The following is a 19,362-nucleotide window of genomic DNA, read 5'->3' on the forward strand; positions in this document are numbered from 1 at the left end:
CAACCGTCTCAATGTAAAATTTGCTGTAAAAATTTTGAGTATTTGCATGAAAATTGGATGTTTTTTATGTTTGTTTTTGTGGTAATTTGGGAAATGTGTTTGAGTTGATTAAATTGATTGAAGTGTTTTTTTTGGGGTCGATTTGCTTCGAAATTTTAAGGTATGCTCAGAGAAACTTGGGAGTTTTATTTTCAAATTTTGGGAATTTGACTGGTAATTGGGAGGCAGGGTATCCTTTGATATTGCTATAATGTAATGGAATTTACAGAAGAATTTGTTGGCATGTTTGGGGGAATTTTCTATTGTTTTTCATGGAACCTTGGGAATATATATGTTTTGAGGAATTTGCTTCAGTATTTTTGGGAAAATTTTCAGGAAATTAAATTTAATTTTTGATTAAAATTTGGGCTTTATAACAAAAAAATAGTTGAAACATTTGAGGAATATTTTTTAAAAAATGGGGTACTTTTTATGGGAAATTTTAAAATATGATTACAAATTTTACACAGAAATTTTGGGAGTTTCTTAGGAGTTTTAGGGAATTTGTTTTTGATATTGGACATCACTTTTTGTCAAAATTAATTCCTGTTAAGATACAAGACTGAGCTTTTCAAACTTGTCAGGTCTGAGTTATCCCAAGTAAGTGGGAGAAATTAAAACTGAAATCGAAACAAAAGCTCAGGTCTCAGGAGGATATAATAAAGGTAAAAAGCTTGTACATCTGGGATGAGACAAAACACATACTCTGCTTTGTTTAATCAAGCCGATTGCAGTAAGCTCTCTTAAAGGACCTCTAACTGCAAAAATTAAAGAGCACATCACAGAGAAATGTGTCACACTTTGCTATTAGAGACATCAGGGTTTAAATGTTCTTGTTATCAGTCCATTACAGGAGATCCCACTTTCTCTTGGTCTGATTTGCACATCATTTTTGGCCATTTTCTTTCCTTAAAGCACAATAATTGACAGCAAAAAAGGAAATCAATTTGATGAGCAACTGTAATATGGCCTACTGCAATTTACAAATCGCAGAAGTTGCAATATTTCTTTAACATGAAATGTGTCAAAATAGAAGTCTAATAAACTCATTTTTGCAGCAGCAGAGATTTATGCACATTATGCAAACATTCTGGTGTCAGTTTTAAAAAAAAAAAAAAGGTCTACAAAAATCCTCTTTTTTGTGTTTTTTTTTTGTTTCAGTCATGATAATCTTCAATAAAGCAATTGGTATTAAATTTGCAATATGAGCAAAATAAACTAGTTCTTTCTATCTAACACTGATGAAGCTTATCATTAGTTCACGGAAGTCATACCCTCAGCAGCGGTCAGCTAACAGCCAGCTTTACCTCACCCACCCCAGCTGCCTCCTTTATAGCTTAAAGCTTGTTGCGACCCCATATTCAGATACATGCTATGGATTAATTGCTTCAAAAATTCATTGTTTTCAATATACATTGTAATTTATGTATCCATCTATATGGGGGTTTCTAGCCTTGTGCTCCCTGGAAAGTCAAAGTATGCTGGGTTAGGGTCCATTTTGCAATAAAATGGAAAATACATGAAGAGTTTTTCTGACTGATTGTAGGTTATAATATAGAATGATTTATTGTTTGAATTTGCTAAAAAAAAAAAAATGCATTAGTTGAATCGCATTTACATTGCAATCACAATATTGGGAAAAAAAATCACAATGAGATTATTTTTACAAATCGTTCATGTAGACTCAGATTTCCTGAAATTGGAAGGTTGTGGGTTTGATTCCTGGCTCCTGCAGTCAATGTCTCCTTGGGCAAGACATTCAACTCCAATTTGCAGCATTTATACCCCTACAGTGTCATCAACCAATACCCTTGAATTCAAACAGTGAACATTAAATGTGGCATTTGGAAAGCTTGGATTTAAGAGTCTTTACAAGGGATTTCATACATTCAGTCACTAATTCTGCAGTTTAAAAACAGCCAAGCAAAAGGTGCAGAAAACCTAAAATTCTTCTTTCCCAACTCAATCCAGAGTTTTGGAACAACAAATGGTACAGAGCATGGACATGGGATGTGCAATCTGTCCTTTAAGATTCAAAGAGAGGAGAGATAATCCAGAATCTTGCCCATATTGGCCTTATAACATACCAATGTCCACAGCTACATGTTCTTAAAAGTCCAGTTGACTTTAGAATACAAAGAACAATGATAAATAAGAAACCCACAGTTTGTGATGAATCCACAATACACTGTCCAACATGGTTAAAAAGTCAACTCAACAAGAGTCTTTATGATATAGAAGGTGAAGATTTGTTTTTGTAGTCAAAGTTTTTGTAAAGAAAATCTTTTTGAAAGAAAATTTTAAAGGAGATACCAACTCAATTTCTTAGATAATGACTTTAGTTTTCTCTGTATTTAGAACAAGCTGCAGTGTGAAAAGCTGATCTTGGACTTCATCAAAAATATAGTGAAGATCTGAAAAAGCTTTTGAAGGCATAGGAGCATGGCAGTAAATAACCCTATCATCAATATAAAATAAAAAAAACATTTGGTATAAAATTTTCAAGGGCACTGATGTAAATGGTAAATAAGAGTGGTTCTAACACTGAAACTTAAGGTGCCCCTTTGTAGACTCGTAGTACCTCTGATGTTACATCTTCTAGCTGAACAGTGTGGGATCAAACCACCGAACAGCATGATCTGAAAACCCAGTAGCTTTAAGACAGTTCAACAAGCTGCTGTAATCCAAGGCCTCCTTAAGGTGCCAAAGGAGTTAGCCAAGCAGTCTCTCAACTGATCACTGATCAAAGTTTCAAGCACTTCAGACAGAGAAATTATCGGTCTATAATTCTTTAAAATAGTTGGATATCCTCCTTTATATCAGGGGGATTACACAGAACTCAGGGATTTTTATTTTTACTCAAGGTGAGATTAAAAATGTGAAACAGTGGTTTTGACATAAAGTCTGAAGCAAGCCTCAAAGGTCACATATGTTACCCCTTTCGGACAAGTTTATATTGGTCTCAGAGGTCCCCAAAACACATCTGTGAAGTTTGTTGCTGAAAAAACACTCCAGTATTAGATTTTTGTGTGTCTAAAAACCCATCTGTTTCAGCCCTGCTCAGAATGAGCCGTTTCTGTGTCTGTGGCTTTAAATGTTAATGAGCTGTCTGACTCCACCCCTGACCACACCCCTCTCAGGAAATGGATGTGGCTCTACTGATCCTCCTCTCAGCTCAGGAGAGGAGGACAGAACTTTCTTCCAAGCAGGGAGGGCCAATTGAACTTGGGGGCAGGGCTAACTCCCTACATGACATCATGAGGAGAAAATCTGAGAACAGCTTGTTGTCCAGGACAGCCAGTTTACGAGGGTTCAGAATATGCAGAGCTGCCAAACATCCAATGTAAAGGAAGAAGATTCGAAATATCATTCATATCATATCATCATCATTACTTAATATTGCTAAAGAAGTTCTAAAACAATTCTGAGAGAAATAGAATAAGATTTTTCTTTTTTAGTTTTTTGTGCCTTTATTTGATAGAGGAAGACAGTGGATAGAGTTGGAAATGGGGGAGAGAGAGAGTGGGGAGAGACGTGCAGTAAGGAGCCACGGGCTGGATTTGAACCCGGGCCATCCATGAACATGAGTAGCGCCTTGGACCGCTAGGCCATCTGCGACCCTAGAATAAGATTTTAAAAATAAATGGGTGTGGTGCCTGTGGGTAACGGCCTGTTACTGTACAGTATAGGCTTCACTTTGTCTATTAAAGCTCAGTTTTAAGCATGTTTAGCTGGTATAAACCATGAAAAGGCTGTGAGAAAAGCCAGTCATCTTCCTTCATATTCATACTCTACACTGTACCATGCCATGGGGGTGAATTCCCCTGCTATTTGTACCTTGTGAAACATCCAAAGAGGCTAATTTGAACATGATGTTGGCCCATCAGGTAGATGCTGAGCATGAGCCCTGTAGAAGATGCCATCAGATGATAAATTATGCAAGCAGCACTGGATTCTCTGTGGGAACAGCTGAGTTTCTCATTATGCAAATATGTTAAATGGAATGAAATTGTCCGCACCCTAGAGTGTCTTCCCACTACGATGAAGAGCACCCAGTGGGCTCTGACATGCAAAGGGAGCTTCATGGGTTAAAGACTCGTGTCATTTTTAAGGTGTGTCCTCCACTGTTAGTTAGACTCCCAGTGAAATTTTAACATTTTAAAAGGACTATTAGAGAAAGAAAGCTGGCACTGGTGGTTTGACCTCCATTGCAGTTGTGTCTCTGGTGCCTGCATACTCTCCTACCACCCAGTCGCTGCTCGTGTTAATCTCAGCTGTGGAGTTAATAAACATGGTAATGTATGCACATGGGCCTGGCTTCCTGAGGGCACACCCGCCATGACATACATTCTCTGAAATGAGTTATGGCACAAATAAAACGGCCCCTGAGGCCTCAGCGTTGGAGGGAGCACGACAGTGCCTGTTTCAGCACGGCGAGGTGGCCGTTTGGGCTGCTGGCGGACGGCCACAGCCCCAGCTGGAAGAAGACACATAAATCATTACAACACAGAGGAGAAGAAATGGGAGATTATTTTTCTGAGGAGAGGAAATCAAAGCTGCCACAGTGAAAACTTTAGCGTCCCTACTGTGCTGTCTTAATGTGAGGCTCAGGGTCAGTTCATAAAGGAGGAAGCTGTGTGGAGACACGTTGCAAATGCAGAATGAGCGAGAAATGTGTGCACTTGTCCTATACCTCTCAGAAGACTTCTTGGGTGTACTGGTTGGAAACTGGTGCCATGAGAAATTCATTAATATGTACAGGTTTTCTATACAATCCCAAGATGTTGCGTAAAGTCCTCATTTGGGGACTTCTGCATTCCATTTACACTGGAGGCCAGATGTCAAACGACGTCACACCCGTGTTGACTGAAATCCAATTGCTACAAGCTCTAACGAATAAGTGAAAGAGCCAGAAAACTACTGCAACTTTAATACTGAGGTAGAAAAATTCAGCTATTTGTAAAGTCATATGGTGTTCCTGCATCTGAAACAGACTCCTTTAATTCTGCTCCACCTTTACACCATAAATCTTATCGCAGTTTGAAGACGTTCCTGGTTTACCAAGACCTTTCAATGTGCGGACAAAGTCCTGTTCATGTAACTGACCTTTGACCCTCTTGGAGTAGATATCTTAAAGAATTTCCAGGCCCCAGCGAGATTTGAACTCGCGACCCCTGGTTTACAAGACCAGTGCTCTAACCCCTGAGCTATGGAGCCCTGGATACACAGTGAAGAGGCGTACACAGTGACGAGGGACACACCTTTGTTAATCTCACCTTCTACTGATGAGGACCAGTGACAGACACCTTAGGCCACACCCCTAACTCTGCATAGTGATAGTCCCAGGTAAATGATTTCAGTTCCAGCTAAATGCAACTCAAAATTACATTAAGTTTACTAGTTTAATAAAATCAAGACTGCAGTTATTTAAAACTAATAAAAATTCTTTACTGTAACATCAAATGTGACAGATTTAATCTCGATGGATTAATCTCATCAAAATCTCATAATGTAAAGTATGAAGGGCTGCAGATAGAACTATTCAAGTGTGTAAATGTGTTCAAAGGAGAAAACACTGGACCATGATCACAAAACTACTCGAACGGTGAGGCCAATTCCTATTTTTTGCTGCAGACTACAAACATTTGGGTTTGACATTTCCGCTTTTATTTCCAGGTATTTACGTCTGGATCTGATGCACAGCTTAAAAGATAGAACTCTTTGTTTGAACCCACCCATTTTTCAAGTGAGCAAAAGTATTGGAACATGTGGCTGAGAGGTGTGTATTGTTGCCCAGGTGTGTCCTATTACATTAATTATTCACACAATAAATAGCGCTGAATGCCTACACTCAGTTTCAGATTTGGGTTTTGCCTTTGGAGACTGCATTTATAGTTAGAGGTGTAAACAACATGAAAACCAGAGAGCTGTCTATGGGTAAAAAACAAGTGATTGTGAAGCTGAGAGATGATTGAAAATCAATCAGAGCCACTGCACAAACATTGGCCATAGACAGTGTAACCATTAGGAATGTCCTGAAGAAGAAAGAAACCACTGGTGTACTCAGTAACAGTTTTGAATGAGTAGACCAAGGAAAACAGCATCATTTGACCACAGAAACATTGTGAGAGCTGTAGAGAAAGACCCTAAAACAACTGTTCGTGACATCAGCAGCAACCTCCAGAGGACAGGAGTGAAGGTATCACCATCCACTGTTCACAGAAGACTTCATGAACAAAAGTACAGAGGCTACATCAGAAGATGCTAACCCCGCATTATCAAGAATAACAGGAAGGCCAGGCTGGAATTTGCCAAGAATGTACAGTGACAAGCCTCAAAAATTCTGAACAAAGTTTTATGGACTGGTTCGACAAAGATGAACCTTTACTAAAGTGTTGGAAAGACTAACATTTGGAGAAAGAAAGGATCTGTTCATGATCCCAAACATACAAGCTCATCTGTGAAACACAGTGGAGGTAATGTCATGGCTTGGGCTTGCATGGCTTCTTCTGGGATGGCACATTAATCTTCATTGATGATGGAACACATGATGGAAGCAGAAATGGACTCAGAAGTCTACAGAAATACTTTGTCTGCCAATTTAAAGAAAGCTGCAACCAAACTGATTGGGAGATTCTTCATTATGCAGAAAGATAATGACCCAAAACACACTGCCAAAACAACAAAGGAGTTCATCAGAGGCAGGAAGTGGAAGGTTTCAGACTGGCCAAGTCAGTCTCTAGAGGAGACTGAAGGGAGTAACCCCCAAAACAAACAACAACTGAAAGAGGCTGCAGTGACAGCCTGGAAAAGCATCACAGACAAAGAATATAAAAGTTTGTTGAGGTCAGTAGTTCATGGGCTTGATGCAGTGATTGCAAGCAAAGGATTAGCAACAAAATATTAAGGGGTTAGCGCTGTTGCCTCACAGGAAGAAGGTCCCTGGTTTGCTTCGCAGTCAGGGCCCTTTCCATGCAGAGTTTGCATGTTCCCCTTGTGCATGCGTGGGTTCTCTCTGGATACTCCGGCTTCCTCTTCACCACAAAAGACATGCTCATCAGGTTAACTGGTGACTCTAAACTGGCCATAGGTGTGAGTGTGAGCGCGCCTGGTTGTCTGTCTATATGTCAGCCGTGCGATTAACTCGTGACCAGTCCAGGGTGTACCCAGCCTCTCACCCAATGACAGCTGGGATAGGCTCCAGCACCCTCAGACCCCAACAGGATAAGTGGTATTGAAAATGGATGGATGTTCCAATACCTTAGCTCACATGAAAATTTGGTGTTCTGTTAACAAACAGTGCTGTCTTCAAAGTGGTGCATCAGATCCAGATGTAAATATGATTAACAAAGGTGTGTCCTTTGTTACTGTGTATGCCTCCTCATTGTGTGTCCAGGGCTCCATAGCTCAGGGGTTAGAGCACTGGTCTTGTAAACCAGGGGTCGCGAGTTCAAATCTCGCTGGGGCCTGGAAATTCTTTAAGACATTTACTCCAGGAGGGTCAAAGGTCAGTGTTACATGAACAGGACTTTGTCCGCACATTGAAAGGTCTTGGTAAACCTGAAATACCTGATCATGTTTGACTCATAGGAGGAGATACGGTAACCAAGCCTGACGTCTTCAAACTGCAGTAATATTTATGGTGTAAAGGTTAGCAGTATTAAAGGAGTTTGTTTCAGAGGCAGGAACACTATATGCCTACATATATACACTTGCAACACAAAAAAAACTGTACCATATTATGGAGGTACAATTTACTCTTATACTAACGCAGATACCTTTAAGCAATCAAGTCACCACACTGCTCTTTAACCATAATGGCAGATATGATTTCAAAGCCAGGCAGAGCAGTGCATTACTACTCACCTTGGAAATGTCTAGTGGGGCCACACTGTAACAGGGGTGGGGGTGGACCCTGGTATGTCAACTTTGCTTTTTTTTTCAGGGCCTACTTGAGGCAGAGTTTACATACTGTGGGTTAAAATATGAATGTGCCTCGGGATGCTGATGGCCTAGGGCAATGGTTACCAAGTAAGGGTTAGGACCCCTGGTGGGAGGGGTAACGAGAAACTAACAGGGGTTCACGGGATGCTGCCCAAAAAATAAACAACTTAGAAATTCAAAATTATTTAAAGCAGTATGTTTTATGAAGCCTAGCCTTACAGTACAGCTGATGGCCAGCTGATCCTAACTATCTACTCCCAGCTCCCACAGCAAATCCCAACTCTTTCTCTAAACACAGTGGCGTATTTAAATATGACGTACTTCACACTACTCTCTGCTTGTATTAATGCTGATGCACTATGCTGCTGTTGCTGCAGGAAAAGGGTCACCTCCTCCACCCCAGCTGCCTCCTTTATACCATAAAGCTTGTTGCAACGGCATATTTAGATTCATGCTACTATGGATTAATTGCTTTTGAAATAATTTTATTGTATTCAATACGCATTGTCATAAATGTATGGATCCATATGGGGCTTTCTAGCCATGTGCTCCCAGGAGAGTCAAAGCATGGTGCTTGGCTAACCCAGGGAGCATCTTTTGAGCAGAGCCTTCTCAGCCAAGGAAAATGGTAGATCCAATTTGCAGTAAAACAGTTACATGTATGACCAGAGTGTTCCTGACTGAAATCCATTATTGTAAAAATATCCTTAAAATAAGTTCAACTTAAAATAAAACCATCACTATTAAGTGATACTTGTAATTAAATGTAAGAAATGTGGACAAAAACTTGTGAATTCCTACCTGGTGCTGGTATTTTGGGGGTCAAGGGCTTAAAAGTTATCCAACCCCTGGCTTAGAGAAAGAAAGCCAAGAGCAAACATGATGAACACTTACACATTTGACACTTAATATTTACATTTATTATTATTAGTTTATCATTATTCATTATTATTATTATTATTATTAAATTTAAATGTAATAAAGTTATTATTGTATTGTATTGTATTGTATTCATACATTGAATGCTTTATAACAGGGCTATTGAAGTACATATTCAACTGGGCCGGACATGTTCGGCACCCAGTAAGCAGCTGGTAATTTCAAATTTGAAACCAATACAGATAAATTTGATGAAAAATATGCATTTTCAATTTATAGCCTCCCTTTTAAGTTTGGCAATGTGACAAAAGCACATGAAAAGGTGCATAAAAACACAACAGCAGAGCTCCATTTGAACATAACCTGAGATAGTAGAAATGTTTTTGTCACCTGAATAAAAATAAAATAAATAGAATGAAAAAATAAAATGATGTTCTGCAAATAATTATTCTGGTCACATCTTACCTAGGCATATCTTAAAGTGCATAAAAACTAAATTAGCACAGCTGTAGCTACAGTTGAAAAGGACGTATTTTATACTCAGTTTTTGGGATACTTCTGTCAACGTTGCTAGCCACGCTTCAAAACAACGCAGTGCATTGTAGGTAGACTGTTGCTAGGCTACATGGAGTGTTGCATTTATGGTCTGAAATACTGTGGGAATTAATGAAAACTTGCAAAACAAGTTGCCCTCTGCATCTCTGGCATGACCACAGGCTGGGCCACTTGGGGGTTGGTTCTGGGCCGCACGTGACCCCTGGGCCTCTAATTGGATGGGCCTGCTTTATAACGAAGAATCTACTGTACCTACCTGAGGGTGTTTTGAGGTAACATCAGTCAATTGAATGAGTGCTTGGGGAAGCTAAAGGGGCAGGACATCATTGCAGCAGCTACATCAGCCAATCCACACGGGCTCTGTCTTTAAATGGGCACTATCTGGGCATGTATCATGGGGCTATTTGGCTTCATTGGCATAGGAGATGGAGACACATCATCCATCCTGAGTGGTTTGAACAGTGGATATAAACAATCTGCGTGATGCCATGTTAAAATATGACACATCCTGGATTAGTGGATGTGTTTTGCTCATCCATCAGATGGCTCTGATCAATCTGTGATATACAAGATCTACTCTATGAGGTCAAAAGGTGTAAATAAGAGGTTTAAAACAAGCCACAAAAAACCTTTAGTGAGTGGCCCTCCATTACGTATTCACAGGAGTCAAGCACTAATGTTTTGGGACCACCTGACAGTGAATGGCCAGAGGGGAGGCATTATTCAGCTCATAGCTGTGGCACACTGACACCATTAGTTGTTTCACAAATAATACCCCTGGATGGAGTCCAGCTGCTTTCAGCTGTCACTACAGTAGACTATACTCAGAGATGTGAATGATTGATGATGGCAGCACAAAGACTTAGTTAAGGGTAGAAACATTCAGGACAGGACCAGACTCAAAAGCTTTAACTTTTGATTCCTTTTCAACAATTTCACCACCCAAAAATAGAGCAAAGAATTTCAATTCTAAGCTATACCATCCACTCTGACTCATGTGGTTACAGAGTATTGAACACTGGCAGGAGGATCTCTAAAAATGTTTCCTTGTTTTGGCTCAGTGTTGATGATTATCAGACATTCCTGCAGTTGTGCATTCTGCTTTGCCTGTGGTGTCTGAAGTTATGCCTTGACACCATTTAAACGTAACATTTGGATGCCTGGAAACAGATCCTATTGGGTAAAACGACATATTGCACAAGCTGGCCTTTCAGCAGTTTCACTGTTGAGGGGAAATGACAGCCAGAGCGAAGACACGGCTCTCCAAAGCCACGCACAGTGGGAATGCATATGTCGCCACAAATGGTGCTGAAAACAGCACGGCACCACGCACTTCCCTCCACTCACTACTTGTATATCCAACGGTTATGAGAATGAATAAAAAAAGAAGCATGTGTAGCTGAACGGAAATGATGCTGAAGCTGACTCCAGAGCTGCCTGGCACCGCTCATCAGAGTCACTTCTTCTCCAACACTCCAAAAGAGAGGAGGGCTGATTCACTCTGCTGCCGTCTTTGTACTCAAAGGAGATATAGCTCCATCTTTTCATGGCTAATGATGAGCCCCACAAATACAGCAGGAAATCAAACTGAATGCACACCTTAATTTAAATGAAAATGACAGAGATGGAAGAGAAAAATCTGCAGGAGTGGATTTGAATTACAGGGAAGCAAGTTGTGTTTATGGAGACTCAGTTTGTATTCTTCCTGTTAGCACATTCCTGAAGATATTTAAATAATCCTATAAAAAAAATCATGCAATCAGGTGTGCTTTCCATTACTACCTAGCTTCTCGCAGGTTGGTTTGTTACACCTTCAACTTCCAATCCAATCCAGCCCAATCTACTTTGATTGCAAGCACAATTCCAAAAAAGTTGGGGCACTGTGAAAATGAGCTAATATTTTTCATGCAGTGGTAAAATGTCTCAGTTTCAACATCTGATATGTTTATTGTGAAGGAAATAGTGATGTAATTGCACGGCTGGTGGATGCGTAAAAAGGCAGGACAAGTGCCTGTAAACTTTGTTGCATTAAAGTCTCGTCCCTCATAGGGCTGGGTTCAAAAAATCCATTTTCCGATTAAGATCGTTTTTTTTTTTTTTCTATATCGATTCATTTTTTTCAAAGATCAATCTTTTATTACTGACTGTTAAGTCTATGTTGCACTTTATTATGTTGATTGATCAAATGTGTTGGTCAATGAAAAGTATTTTCAGGAAAGAAGTTTGGGGTCAGTTTTTAGTGTGAACTTTAATACTTTAAATATTGGGCCTAGTTAGAAGGTTTCTTATTAATAATTCAACTGAGAGTATAATTTCTGCCATTAGTTCTCTAAGACCCCCTTGCATATTCAAGCAAAACAGGTACTGTAGCTGAAATACCCCTCAATAAATCAATATGGAGTTGAATCGAATCGGGACCTTGTGAATCAAAATCGAATCGATTCAAGAAATCAGTTGCAATACCCAGCCCTAGTCCCTTGTGATTTTCATGCCTCACATCATGCATGTTACGTCATGTGAAAAAAAGTGCATTGTGCCACACAAATAGCTGTCCGTGTGAAACACAGCACGCCGTGCAACACAAGACGCGATGTCCAAGCTTACAGCATTGGCGTGTATGGATGCAGGACTGATTTAAGCGAACTCTGGAGGCAGATAATTTGCCTTAAGGATTTTTTTTTTTATCGAATCACTCGAATTATTCAAGGAATCGTTTCAGCCCTAACCTTGAGCATCATTTTGATCATTTGTAAACTAAGCCAACAGACTTTGATCAATCAAGGAGTTAAACTGTTTTTGTATTACAGTGACCAAAGATTCATCATTTGTAGAAATTCACCCTAAAGTTAGTAAAAGTGTTGTTTTTGTGTGAGCAAGGACTCAACTTCACCACCTTTGTTTTCTGCATTAATCATAAGAAAGCAACAGAAAAAAGTCACGTCCTTAAAAATGTGTGACTTCACTCTGATAGAGCAAACATTTGCTCTCTGAGGACTTTTAAAGCAGAGCAGTGTGAAAGCCTATTGATCAGTTTATGAAACACTGCACTTCATTATTGAGTCTCTCTGCTTGAACAAAGAGGAATTTCTCCCATACATTTAGAATATAATGGCGTTAGACAGTTTAAAATAAGACACAGAGGGGGCACAGGTGGTCTTGTGGTTTTGTTCGTGCTCTGTGTATGGTTGTCACAGCTCTCCAAGTAGTTCAAGCTTGGCCAGAATTTATTTTTCCACGTCATTCCCCACTTCCTCTCCTAAATTTCCTTCTCTATCTAAGATCTGTTCCAATTCAAGGCTTAAAACCCCAAAATAAAGTTACTAACACAGTGCAGTTGTACCGCTAAAGAAATAAGCTGCAGGGACCTTGAAAGGCTCTCCACAAGATTTTGGTGTTTCTCTCGAGCAGTGGTTTTCAAAGTGTGAGGTGTGCCTCTCCTGGGGGGGCCACAGGACTCCAGGGGAGGCATGAAACCACAAACCAGAAAAAGAGCTACTTGCTTTTCTAACGTCTGCCATGCATGGGGCAAAGTGGACAGATTTATAGTAAATAAAGAGATTATACTAATGTTGACTATTAAAGTTAGGATTTTCCTGATGCTGCTCAACAGCCACAGCCAGAATTTAATTTGCAGATGTACAAGCTAAGGCTGTGTAAACCCTGGGTTCATATTGAGACAAAAGCACAAAACTGTGGAATTTATGACATGTAGTAAAAGGAATTTCAGTTGCTGAAGGTAACTGAGACATTTAGTGCTGTAAACACAAAGACAGCCTCTACAGGAGCAGGTCTGTGGCACCGACAATGATCAGAAGTACCAGGCGAAGCTGAAGGTGGAGGAGGACCTGCTGCTATGCAATCCTGCATCAACTGCATAAATGCAAACTCATAGTTCACACTAAATTGGGGCATAGAGCATAAAAATCAGGTAGTATTGACAACAAGTTCATTACTGAAACTAAATAACTGATCGCTTGAGAAAGATGTATGTTTAAAAACATGCAGACCAAAATATTAAACATATAAAGATGTTGAAATGATAATGCTTAAAGATGAGGTATAAATGTTTAAAAATATAGGCCCCGTCCACACGGAGACAAAAACAATATATTGCCGTTTCGTATTGAAAAAGTTTTCCGTAAAGACGGAATCATTTCAGGAAATATCTGCGTAAACACGGAACCACTGAAACAACTGAACACGGAAATGCACCAAAGGAGAAGAAGAAGATCACAAAAAACTGACACAAACTTTCTTCTAGTTGCCCTTCTGGTTGTTCGCTGTGTTGGATTTAAGAACATATGGTGTGTGCGTTTCACGGTGGTGGTAAAGGAGCATCAGATTTTGCTGTAAAAGCTCTAATAAGCTCAATAGCTTCTGCAGCACAAACACAACCCTATAGTCCACCATTGTTGTTTTGGCAGGACCTGCGCAGGTGCCTTAAGAGAGCTATGCTGTGTGACGCAATCGTTTCAAGGAAGATGCGGATAGCAGTCCACACGGAGACGAAATGGTAGTCGTTTACAGATTTATGCTTTCTGGGACCCGTTTTCAAAAGTATCGTTTACAGTCACCTGAAACGCCATTTCTGTGTGGATGAAACGCCGATATGACAAGAAACTTTTGCGTATACACCTAAATTCATTTTCGTGTGGACGGGGCCATAGTTGTCTAGATCATATTTTTCATGAGGGTGGGGATCCATGAAACGAATTATTTTCTCTTGGATGAGACTCACCTTCCCACACTGTGGAAACCCCTGCTCTAGAGCAGTTATGAGGTCAGGCACTGATGATGGAAGAGAAAGCCTGGCTCGCAATCTCTGTTCTAGTTCAGCCCAAAGGTGCTCAATGGGGTTCAGATCAGGACTCTGTGCAGGCCAGTCAAGTTCTTCCACACCAAACTCATCAAGCCATGTCTTTATAGTCCTTGCTTTGTGCCCTGGGGCACAGTCGTGTTCGAATAGAAAAGGGCCTTTCCTAAACTGTTGTCACAAAGTTGGACCTTCACTGGAGATAAGGGGCCTAACCCAAACCCTGAAAAACAGCCTAAACAGGCATGGCAAGGTGCTTTATTTCATACACCTGTGGCAATGGGTCTGATTGAAACACCTGAATTTGAGACTTCTTGCACTGAACCATGGCCCTGATCCATGACCCTGATGCAATGACCCAAAACAGTGACCCTGAACGAGACCGTTCAGGATGAATGCAAATTCAGTTGGACCCCTTGTGAACATGAATGGAGAATTACAAGGTTTACCTTCTCTCCTTCAGAAAGTAAAAAATATTGCAAATGTCCTGCTGAGCTTTTGTGTATAATAGTGTAACCCTTTCAGAACTTAAAAAAAAATCCTGTATTTGAAAAAGTAAGTACTCTGAAGAAAGTCATGGTTTTACCCTGGCCGGCAGCAGCACTCATACATAAATTATAAATCTAAAAGTCAAGAAGATTATAATATACATCTCTGCATTTATTTGATTCACAAATAAAGAGACAGGACAGAATTGCCTTAGATTGTCAATATGGATGTGAAAATTTGAGATAATTTTTTAAAATCATCAGTATTTCATCCAACCCTACGCATACCTGCATGTACCTGAGTTGGTGTGTTATATGTGAGGGGGTCGCATGTTCACTGTTACTGCTGTGCTGAAGTAAGTGGAGCAGGGTCGTTTCTTCACCTAACACGCACAGAAACATATGCACACCAATAACACACCCTCACAGGGGACATAGTAATGGAGGGAGAGGACCAATGTTCTGTATCTGAGGAGAACAGAACGATTGCCTCGCCTGCAGCGGCTCTAAAAGGCTTCATAACAACCAGTGTGAGAGCAAACTCTGCACTCCGCACTAACAGCAGCATTAACAGCTACATCAGGACAACGGCCCCTGTTATGAAATGTAATGAGGACAGACTGTCAGACATATCCACTTCTGCTTCATTAGTCTTTTTTTTTTTCATTTTCTCCCTGCACAGCACCAGAGAGAAGGCAGGTATTCAAACTTACCCTCGGAAAAAATCAGAGCCTGCAGGTTAAACGGACTTCATATAAAACTAACTACAAACCAAAAAACATACAAAAACATACAGGGTATTCTCACACCTGCATTTGGTTTAATCTGGTCTGAATCACTGACTAATTTGTTCCATTGTTGCATAATTACCTCACTTTCGGTCTGTGTTGACACTGGGGCATATGTGTTTCTAGCCACTTTGGATTTAGCCACATGTCGTCGGAAAATTATGTTTTCATATACTTGAGGTAGACTGAGGCTTGCTCAAATCTACTAGAACTAGATTTATAATCCTTTCAGATGTAAATCAAAGCTGTACTTCAAACTTCCTAGCATCTTTCTACATTCAACCTGGGGAGAACACATAAGTTTGCATACTGATATAAAACTGGTACATAACTAGCATGTCTGGAATGAGATATAACACACATATAACGTACAAATAAAACAAAACACCACAGGGAATCACGTCACATCACTGTCGGAGACATTTGTCAAGAAATCAGGGCTGTAAATGTTCTTGCTATCTGTTGATGACAGTCAAAGTATGCTTGAAATATCTATGGCTGATTCTGATATCCATTTCTTTCCTGGTCTAAACTGCCAATAATTATTTTTTGGGCTGATTTTCTTTTTTAAAGAATCACAATTGATGGCAAACCCCCAAATTATTCTTGTAATATTTATTTAATAAAAGTCAACTTAATGCTACATTAAATTAACATTTTAAGAATATTTAAACAGCTGTTATTTAAGTACCTAATGATTTTTAATTTTACTAAAATAAATCCACTGTAGAAATGCAAATGTTCTTTGCTTCTTCAGCTAAATTCTTCTGACCACCTGATGAAGTTTCAAACTTACTCTCATTTGCCACAGTTTCTCTCATTAAAGGTCACATATTTTACCCTTTTAAGACAAGTTTATATTGGTCTCAGAGGTCTCCAAAACATGCCTGTGAAGTTTGTTTCTGAAAAATCATTGGATTATTGGATTGGATTTATTGGATTGGATTTTTGCATGTCTAAAAACCCCTCTGTTCTAGCCCTGCTCAGAGCGACCTGTTTCTGTGGCTTTAAATGTTAATGAGCTGTCTGACCCCACCCCTGACTCCGCCCTGTCTTCAAAGCAGGGAGGGCCAACCGAACATGGGGTAGGGCTTACTCCCCACATGAAATCATGAGGGGAAAATCTGAGAACGGCTTGTTTCAGCACACATTTTGGGGGATGTGGATTTATCTGATTCTTTGGGGGAATTGTGGACAGGCCAAGGGCACATATTTTGCTAGAAAAGCCTAAAAGGTGTATTTTGCATTATATGTGACTTTTAAACATCAGCAAAGCATCTTGGTTGTGGTTGCGATTGGACTGAAAAATCTGGTGCTGGTGGTACATTCTCCCAATGCCTAACTGTGCCTGCAGGCCGTGCAGGAGCAGTCAGGAGTGAAGCCAAAAAGACTGCAGCAGGACGTTTGACCTGATGGAATAGAACGATAACATATGCCTCCGACTACAATCTCCGTGTAATTCCAACTGCACAGCAGAGAGAATCATTATCATTATGGCACTTCTCTCTCCATTTGAACAGCTGTCAAGAGAAGTCAGCGTACCACATTTATCAGCTGCTGACGTGATCACTTCAGTAAGAGCACTGAAACGAGGCAGCCACCGATCATGGTGTTAAAACAATAAAGACTACCGTATTAGAGGCTATTCAAACAAATAAAGTCTGCTCCACTTTTCTGCGTCACAACCTTATTAGATCTCCAGTCCAAGGACTGCTATTTAGATGAGAACGTTAAAGCAGATGAGCACAGCTTGACGAGCACCTGATTGTAACCTCACTGCGGGTTAGAGATGGGGGTGCTTCTCACATCCTGGATACGAAGAGAAAGACTGAGCTGCAACAAGGCAGAGATGCTAACTAACTAAGAAGTTGTCTGAGATAGAGCTGGGCAATGTATCCGTTTTTTATCATATCAATGTATTTTAATGAGATACAGGATTAAACGTGATTGTAGAAAAATATGTTAAGGATTACTGAAAAAAAGCAAGTGGTGAATTATTCTAAGCTAATAAGGCTATGCTGCAGCTATTGGAAAGAAAAAAAAGGACCTTTCTCTTGATATAAGTTTAATGAAAAAACATGGATATTAGCAACATTGTTATTTTGGCATCTGCCCTGATTTTCTATCAGTGCATCACTAGTTCAATGCATTTCCTACAAAGTGACAAATGTTTTAGTATTGATGTGATGATGAGTTCATACGTTCAGGTTAATCTTTCACCAGTCCCTCCATGAAAATTACATTACAGGAACATTCATTAGATCAGTGGTTCTCAAATGGTGTGGCAGGGCACACTAGTGTGCCTTGAGGCAAGTCTAGGTGTGTCTTGGGAACCCGTACAACTATACATTATCACTACAACCTCATGGCAAGTAGCCTACTGCAGCCAGGCCTGCCCACAGATCTGGCTGGAAAAAAACCCAGAGAATGGGCCCTCCCCAGTTGTGATTTATTGATGATATCAGTGTATGTGAGTTGGACCAGTAGCATTGGTGCTAGCATCCTGGATAATAGTTACATAATTTAGACCTGAAAAGCATGGCACGCTAATTTTGGGTTTATTGGATTGGTTCTTTTGAGAGTTTAAACCATTATGGTGCTCTTTTGCATTTTTGCCACTTCTTTTTACCACTTTTGACCCACTTTTGCCACTTTTTAATGGACCATTTTACCACATTTAACCCATTTTAGCAACCTTTTAGCCACTTTTTGGTCAATTTTGCTATTGTTTGGCCATTTTTTTACTCCTTCTTAATAACTTTTAACCCCATTTTTACCACCTTTTTGCAACTTTAACCTTTTTATGACAATTTTCTGTCTCATGATCTATTCTGCCACCTTTTCAACACTTTCAACCTATTTATTTTACCTTTTTGCAAATTTTGCCCTTTTTTATCACTTTTTACCCATTTTACCACATTTTTTACCAAATTTCTTATAACGTTTAACCTTTGTAGTCCACTTGTAACCCATTATTGCCACTATTCTAACACTTTGAACAAGTTTTTGTCAATTTTAACCCATTGTTTGGCCACCTTTTTTCTTTTTTTTTTTTTTTTACAAATTTTCACCCATTTCTGACTTTGTTTTGCCACTTTTTGCCCATTTTGCCATCACCATGATCCCCCAGTTGACTGGGCCTCAGAAAGCTCCCTCTTTATCTCCCATAGGCCCCCTTGACTGTAACATTATTTCAAGATTTTTTGTATTGATTTAACCATGGCGTGCCTTGAGATTTTGGCTTAACCATAGGTGTGCCTTGGGCGAAAAAAATTTGAAAACCACTGGATTAGATAATATTTTAGCATTCTCCAGCCCACTATGGAAGGGGTTGAGGGGCAAAAGAGAGAACTGTAGCCTCCAGTATAACACATTTTGGCCTAAATAGGGAGAAGCGTACACTACCAACATGTTAGTGAGTGTGTGAATATCACATTTGTGAGTGTTGCTGCTGCATCTCTGTGTAAAGATGCATGAGTGCTTAAAGAGACAGAGCCACTCTGAGTTATTGTGGGTGTAATTTGTGACTTATATGTGTAAATCGGCCTCACTGCAACAAGCCTCTAAATCACAAACACTGGCACTAACAGCGGAGAACAGATAGAGTGACGCATAGGTTGTGACACGGATTAAATCATCATGCTTAAGTGGCTAGTAAGAGTCACTGTGGTGCCTTCCATTGCTGAAATCTAACTGCTTTGGCAGGTTGGACGGTGTTGTTGTCAAATCCTGTTTTTAACTGTAGACTGAGAGACTGCTCTCCTCGCTCTACTGCCCCGATTTAAACCAGAACAGATAATAGATAGTTCCTCTTATGCTCACAGATTCTTTGGCTAGTCTAACTCCAAATTTCCAA

General features: G+C 39.9%; 1 protein-coding gene and 2 non-coding genes across 3 annotated transcripts in view; 1 reads left to right on the top strand and 2 right to left on the bottom strand.

Moving 5' to 3' along the window:
- adck1 (aarF domain containing kinase 1) overlaps positions 1-19,362 on the bottom strand; it is a 123,153-nt gene that overhangs the window by 55,871 nt on the left and 47,920 nt on the right. The gene's annotated exons all lie outside the window — the stretch shown is intronic.
- trnat-ugu lies at positions 5,184-5,256 on the bottom strand. The gene has a single exon. It is a non-coding gene; the product is annotated as a tRNA-Thr (tRNA).
- Positions 7,436-7,508, top strand: trnat-ugu. Its single transcript has one exon. It is a non-coding gene; the product is annotated as a tRNA-Thr (tRNA).

This window comes from Cheilinus undulatus, linkage group 18 (genome assembly GCF_018320785.1).
Source record: "Cheilinus undulatus linkage group 18, ASM1832078v1, whole genome shotgun sequence".
Lineage (NCBI taxonomy): Eukaryota > Metazoa > Chordata > Actinopteri > Labriformes > Labridae > Cheilinus > Cheilinus undulatus.